The following is a 7383-nucleotide window of genomic DNA, read 5'->3' as shown; positions in this document are numbered from 1 at the left end:
GTCAGAGATATATCAGAGATTTGGGGCATAGTTAGACTTTTGCCCATTCACTGATCTGGGGAATGCTGATAAAAGGAGAGTTGTGCTTCTCATAGCAACCAAATGAAACTTGATGGAACTGAAGACGTGCAGAAATGAGAGCTTGTCTTTTCCCTCTCCAGTTGCAAGGCTGGATGGTTGCACCAATTTTCATAAATTGATTGTTCCAAAAACTGTTCCCAAGCACTCAACTCCATGTAAATATTAGCAAACTGTTAGAACAATCCGTGGCACAGTTTTACTCTTGGTCAGCTCTCATCTTCCCAAGCCATTTCTGGATGCCCTTTAGGAATTTGAATGTTACAGGGGCTGAACCCAAAAGGCATTTGGGATGGTGCTGCCCTCTTATGGAGGCAGAAGAGTTTAATAGCACAAATTTCTTTCCATACCATGTCCTCAGAGCCAGGAGCTTCACTGCAATTGTCATGGCAGAATGCCTGCCTCCAGTGGATTCAGGCTTGTGCACAGCAAAAAGGGGGAATAATATAGTAACTATAAATGAATTAAAGGGTGAACTTTTGTGCCTCTTCTCTTGATATGATTACAGTGAGCTGCTGAAATTGTTGAGAATATACACCATGGCAGGTGTGACTGTGTGATGCACACATACTGGAACAGGCCTCTGTGCTGAAGGAAGCATCTCCTTCCCTATCGGCCTCAGACCAACACATTTCTGCCAAGTATTTCTGTTCACTGCAGGTCATAAAGCTAAACAAGATCTGAAAAACTCAATAAACTAGATTAAAATATACTTTGAGATAAAAGCAGCACGGGAAACCAAAAGGAAGGAATGTTGTTCTTGTGAGGAACAATTAAAAAGAATAGGACTATTCAGGATGGATCGAAGAGAGATCACAGCAGGCTATAAAATTATGAGGAGCAAAAAGTGACTGTTACCAGTTTCCTCCAATGCCAGAACTAGAGAGTATCAAATTAAATCAGCATGTGGCACATCCAGTACTTGAACAAACTTTGAAGCTCCTTGCCACAAGAATCCATGGATGCCTATAGCCACCATGATTCAAAAAGTAGATTTACCTACAGCTCTTAAAGATATTACCTCTGGCCATGACTTACTGGGAGCTGAGACATTATTCTGGAAAAGGGCACTGCATACCTCCCCTGTTACTATATTCCTCCCTAAAGGAGTCAGCTGATGTCCTAGGTGAGGTGGGTCTTGGGGTTGTTCCAGTGTGGCAATTTTTATGGTCAGACATGGCTTTGAGGGAGGATAAATTATTCCAGTAGCTGATAAGTGAAATGCCAGTCGCTGGCTCTGTCTCCTATTTCCTCCCACCCCACCAGGCATGAATCTCTCACCGAGCCATCCCTTGTGCTCCCTGCTCCTGTCTTCCAAGCTCAGACTCCCTATACCAGAAGCCGTTGATCAGTGCGATATTTACATTTGCCAGCTACCTGACTGTGGGTCCTGGGGAAGAAGGGAGATCTTGGAATTGCATCTGCTGATGGTAAATCCTCTAGCAGGCTCCTTGCTTAGAGGAGCCTTCTTCATGCTCAGCATAGCACTCCTCCAAACCCATCATTGCTCCTGCATTCACCACATTAACACCGTAATACCCTTTCCATTGGATGCCCAATACAGCAGATACATGGCTGCTGATTTATAGCAGATAGGAAGCCTGGCATGACGCTACCCTGCTCTGGAGATGAAGGGTGATGGAACAAAACTGAAGCTCTCAATGTGGCCCAGGTCCTTTAATCTGTGCTGCCTTGAGGTGGCTTCCTGGAGAACCTGCTAAGTTCCCTTCACTCAAGATCCTCAGTTTCACCACCTGCAAAAGGAACAGAGTGCATCTTACCTTCCTGCAAAGTACAGGAGACCTCAGCAGGGTCTGGGGTCTGTGAACAGCCGAATTTGGACCTTCCATGTTTGCTGTTGTCCCAGTTTGGACGAGGTTCATCTTGGCAGCGTGGAGGGGAAAGGTTCCCTACCCCATTAGCTATCCATTGAGCCATCCAGCCTTCCACGCAAGGCTGTTTTATTTGGAAAACATGACCACTTGTGGCAAACAATATTTACAATTTAACTTTTTGTTGTTGTTGTTCCGGCTGACGTGAAACTCCTTGGCTTTACAATGAAGGTTTAATAAACTCTATTAAAAGGGTAAATATAGCAACCACCTTTTGGAATTTCTTCCTTTTCTTTTCTTTTTTAATTGATTATTTCTTAAAGGTAAAACTTTTAATGCAATGGCAAAATATCAGCAGTAATTAGATTAAAAATGGGGGGGGGGGGGAGGAGGGAGGAGAGGGGGAAGCTGTTGATTTATTTTGGAGAGCTATAAACCAGAAATGAAACAAAAGTTGCTTTATATTTGTAGACAAGTGTGTGTGTGTTTATATATTTCTCCCATACTTGCCAGTTTTGCTCTTTTTTTCTTCTTTCAAAGCACTACAAGCAATAACACCGGGGAAGATAGAACCCTTTCTGTTTTTTTCTTGTTTTCTTTCCAATAATGAATAAGCTCGAAGGGCATTATTTTAACTAGGCTCTTATAATCCTTTAACAGGGCTTGTTGAAAATAAGACCCAGCACTGCCAGACACCACACAGCAAAAAGCTGCTTAGTGCCAAACTGCTTGGCACTGGGGAAGCTGAGAACTGGCTGATTTTTCCTCCTGTTCTGTGTTTGAGTGTGCTCCTTCCTGGGTCCCAAAGAGAAATGGAGTTTAGGGAACACCTGAAACCTGGTCCTTGTCCTCAGAGAGCGATCAGGAAAACACTTGATGTGTCTCTTAATTAAATGCACTTGCCTCCAGCATGGGCTGAGCCTCATGATGTTGGCAGCTACGAGACTGAGAGCATTTGGCCTTTGTGTTTCAGTGTCCCAGCTCTCCCATGGGAAGAGCCACACTTCTTCTTCTACCCCTGCCAACCAGCATTCTCCAAAGACATGCTACCCTGAGCCAGGAGTCATTCCTAATAATCCACATGGATGTGGCCATCCTGTGTGGGAGAGAATGCAAAAGGTGTCATGGGTCTCAGAGCCAGACGATGATCCCTGGCCCCATTTTTGTTAACACAGCACTAGTCCATTATTTTACAGTAAAAGTAAAGAGATTCTTCCATTTCAGGAAAATTCAAAAGAAATTGAGACTTTCGAGACCCAAGAAACCTGTAGATAGTGCTCTCAATGACCATCCTCAAGACACCACAAAGGAGAATAAAAGAGCCCACTCCCAATAGTCTTTTCAAAAGGACAAAAGAGAATGACTGTAGGATATGGGAACAAATAGAGGAGCAGCACTGTCTTTTTCCGAGATTTACTCTCACACAGGTGCCTGGAAGTGAGCTGCAGTATCTCACTACTTCAGCCAACCTCTTTCTTTATTCTGGTTCCTCACCCTGACCCATCTTCCTGTCCTTCTAAAGAGCCTCCTCTTAAAGGAGCCTGCTCTTCACTACCTTCAACCAGCCCCAAATGACCCCATTGCATTTTGTCTTTATCAAGGATGCTGCATCTCATGCCTCCTATTGCCCAGGTCCTGCTCACCCACTCAGCAGACTTCACCCAGAAGGACCAGTGCTGCCTAGACCTTACTTTCTACCCTCTTCCATTCAAGCCTTCTACCTACTCCTCTTTTTCTTTTCTCCTATAAATGTAAATACAAGCCAACAAGTGCATTGCATTAGGAGAATTTCACTGGTGGGTATATGTAAAAGAAGAGGAAAACATTGTTCTTGAAACAGAGTCCTTTAGCTCATTTCTACCAAGCCAATATCAGAGCACAACAATTACTTACCAGGTGATGAGAATCTTCCCCTGAGGACAGCCCATTTGATCTAAAGCACTGAGATTTCACGAACCTACTAAAGCTATTGACAACCCACCCAGCCAGGAACATGGGGACCAACTGGGTTTTAGGACCCCCTTCCCACCTGGCATCACTTTGAGCAGCCCTAAACTGCAGCACTCAGCAGCCCTTTGCATTTTTCTGTCTCTGTTAAAGGGGCGGAGTGAGCACAGAGCAAAATACCTACACCTGGAATCCCAGAGATGTCTGTGCCCTAGAGAAGAGCCCAGTGAAGGTTGTGTCTCCTTTCCATGCTGTACAACTGCTGCCCAGCACTGGTAATGCTGGCTAGGTGACAGCTTGGCATCTGGAGAAAGGAGGGACATCAGAGCTCAAGGGGAAAGCACTTGCCTGTGGCATGGAAAGGTTAATCTGGTGAGGAGGACAGAGCAAATAGTTGCTGGGGTAAGGACATGGCTCTTCATAGCAGCCTTGCTTGTGTGCAAACGGAAGGTAGCCCTGGCACAGAGATACTGCTGGCTTTTCATCATCACTCATTACGGCCCAGGGGAGAGGCAGTGACGTGGAAGCGCCCCTTGGGCTGAGGAGGGAGAGGGGAAATTGGAGTAAAGCACTCAGAAAAGCACACAGCTTGTCAGCTTATCCAATGACCCTGAAAAGCCAGATAAATGTTGCTCTTCTGTGGGTCTCAGGCTTTCTACTGCTTGCACTTTTACTGGGAATAGTGTTTCTCTCTGTAGCTGATCTCAGCTCAGATACGGCCCCGCATGGATGGAATATGTGGCATGACAAAAGGTGCAAGGTGGGCTTAGGGTGTCCCTGCTCCACCCAGAGGACACCTTACTGCATCCACTCAGGATTTTCATTCCCAGCCTGCATATCTGATCCGTGCTGAGACAGGGGTTCGGATCCCCAGGGTTTGGCCTCAGTCACGTCTTGAGAAGCAGAATTCATCCTTTGGCTCCATCAGGACAAACACCTTCCTTCCTGTAAGCTAGGCCAATGCCCAGGTTAGCCAGCACATTTCAAACTAGAATCCTGCAAGGACTGATGAGATTTCAGTAAGGAAAAACAGACAAAAAAAAAAAAAAAAAAAAAACACTAATAATAGTTTTCATAATAGTGGAAGTGGCATGAAGGAAGAATGGAAGGGAGGAAGGAAAAAAATATCGTATCAAGTTTCACTGTCATTTTTTCAGTTGCTTTGGAGTTTTTCAAGTAGAAGTTTTATCTGGGTCAAAAATGTCCCTACAAAAATAAAATAAAAAATAATTTTATTTTTTTTTTTTTTAAAAAAAGGGAAAACAATCAAGTAGTGCCCACCTTAGTTGTGATTTTCTGGAAATTTGTTGAAGAGACCAAATTAATCGAATAATAATAATAATAGGCTAAAAGTATCCACATAATGTACTTGCACTGGATTTACTAAATTATTTTTCCAGTTGGAGTGACCTCTACAGTGTGGACTTGCCCCTTCAAACAGCTCTGACAGTTGCTGATCTGCTTCCTATGACCATGAGCTTTCATCACATCCAACTTTTTGAAATGGAGAAGTCAAAACTTGCCCTTGCTTTGAGCTGCCTTAATTGTAGCCCTGGTCCTGCCTCAGCAGGGGAGCTGAGACCTCCTTCAGGACCTCTGAAACCAAAGGAAAAGCATCCCTGAGAGCCGGATGGAGTCCTCGATCAATCACACCACACAGGTACATTGAACTGTTGAAAAAAGCTTTTACAAGGTAGAGATAAGCTCCTCTCTTGCTTCCTTTTTGCAGAGTGCTTACATTTTCCATGCATGGCCCAGTGGGAAAAATGACAAGCTGCGGGAGCTACCTGCATGCACCTAGGAAAAACAAACAGGGCCTGGAGATAAGAGAAAGTGGGAGACTAGAGAGATAAGAAAAAGAACTGAACACTCCTCCCTCCTCTTTTCTCCCTCTCCATTTCCTCCCGGGAGCAGCAGGGTTCACAGTGCTCTGCTCTCCAGCCTAGACTTCAAATGTTGGTGATAGGCATGAGTTTTCCTACAAATCTCTGTTAAAGTGAGGTTTTCCATGTCTCCTAAACACATCAGCCTTGGGAGCCTGAATACACATGCTCTTATCCAGTGCTGAAGCTGAGGGCTCACAGGTCTGTAGGCTTCTTGCACAGAAGATGCCACGGGAATTTTGAGCATCGAGAACAGATTTGTGTCTGCCCCGGCTGAGAAAAAAAATAAAATAAAAAAAATTAGTTGGATATCAGCTTTGGCCCCACTGTTGAGCTGAAGGATGAGGATGCAAAGGGGTGAGTGGATACACCTAGAAAGAGATGAGCATGTGCTACAAGAGGTTGCAAAGGACCTACTACTAGCCACAGCTGCCACAGCTGGGCTTGGAGCCTGGAAGTCTGCCCCAAGCGGCAGTATGCAGCATCCATACTGCTTTGCCTACTTGAAATGTCATCCTGTGCCATTTTCTGTTTTTTTTTTTTTGTTGTTTTTTTTTTTTTTGTTTTTTTTTTTTTTTTTTTTTTTTCCCTGTAAGGAAAAGAAGCACAGGAGGTACAGGGGGAGACTTGGCCACCCCCCTTTATAACGGATAGTGTCAGGAGGGCTGGGTTCCAGCTCACACAACAAAATGCATAAATCTAGGTGCCTCCATGGGTGTGCAGAGCCACTGCAGATGCTCTTAGATACCCAGCTGGCCTCCAGCTCTCATTTCAGAGGAACACAGAGATGTGCCCCCTCACCCCTCTGTCTTGGTGAGGTATCTGGTGAGACCAGTCTCTGGGGCAGATGTGGACCAAGAGGTGGATGCTGCTGTGGTGATGCAGCCCCATCCCACCCCTCTCTGCAAGGCTGACCATTCTTCCCGGCCCTCAAAGGTGGGTAAGAATTGGTAGGGAGATGACCCAGCCACTTCTACACCTCCAGAAATATTCCATCTGGCTGACTCCAGGCCGGAGTGACGAGTTGTCTTGGCTTTTCCATCATCCAGATCTGCTCGCCCGCCCCTGTTTGAAAACCATGACCTTTGGGACCAGAAAGCGCAATGACAGCAAAATTGGCAAGTCCAGCTGTCTACAGAAGGGAGTGAACTTGGCATCCTTGCATGTCTGGAAACAGAGCTGTTTGTACAGGGGGAGGGGAAGGGAGAGCTTCCATCCATAAGGTCTAAAATCAATCACTCACATTAACGTAGCATGCTACAGAATAATGAGGGTCCTGTTAACAAAGGTGACATAAATAAAACCACGTTAGCTGCTTCACTTCAGAACAATGTATTTTCCCCTAGGACAGAGTTTATGGTCATAGGAATTACTGAAAAGCATTTTCACCTCTGTAAAAGTGTGATTTACTCAGGTTACTAAATATACAGTGGTAAAAATCTGTCAGAATTAGACGTGAATAAAAGGGAAGATGCTTTTATGATCAAAGTGCTGGGGTGAGAATATGGAGATTAGGAAATGTTGCTCTAATACAGATTTTTTTGCTGGATATCAGACTTATATCACTTACTATTTATACTGCCTCATTCCAGATCATGAAGATCCACAAACACAATGATAAAAACATTCTCTTCGCCCCGTCT

General features: G+C 44.7%; 1 long non-coding RNA gene across 1 annotated transcript; it reads right to left on the bottom strand.

Moving 5' to 3' along the window:
• Positions 1–244: 244 nt before the first annotated feature.
• LOC311433079 lies at positions 245–3969 on the bottom strand. Its single transcript, XR_014690552.1, has 3 exons — positions 3804–3969; positions 2814–3006; positions 245–1832 (listed from the first exon to the last, which is right to left on the bottom strand). It is a non-coding gene; the product is annotated as an uncharacterized lncRNA (long non-coding RNA).
• Between the last annotated feature and the right edge of the window lie 3414 nt (positions 3970–7383).

This window comes from Aythya ferina (genome assembly GCF_964211825.1).
Source record: "Aythya ferina genome assembly, chromosome: 2".
Taxonomy (NCBI): Eukaryota; Metazoa; Chordata; class Aves; order Anseriformes; family Anatidae; genus Aythya; species Aythya ferina.
The sequence above is the reverse complement of the archived record's forward strand: the minus strand, read 5'-3'. Positions and strand labels throughout refer to the sequence as shown.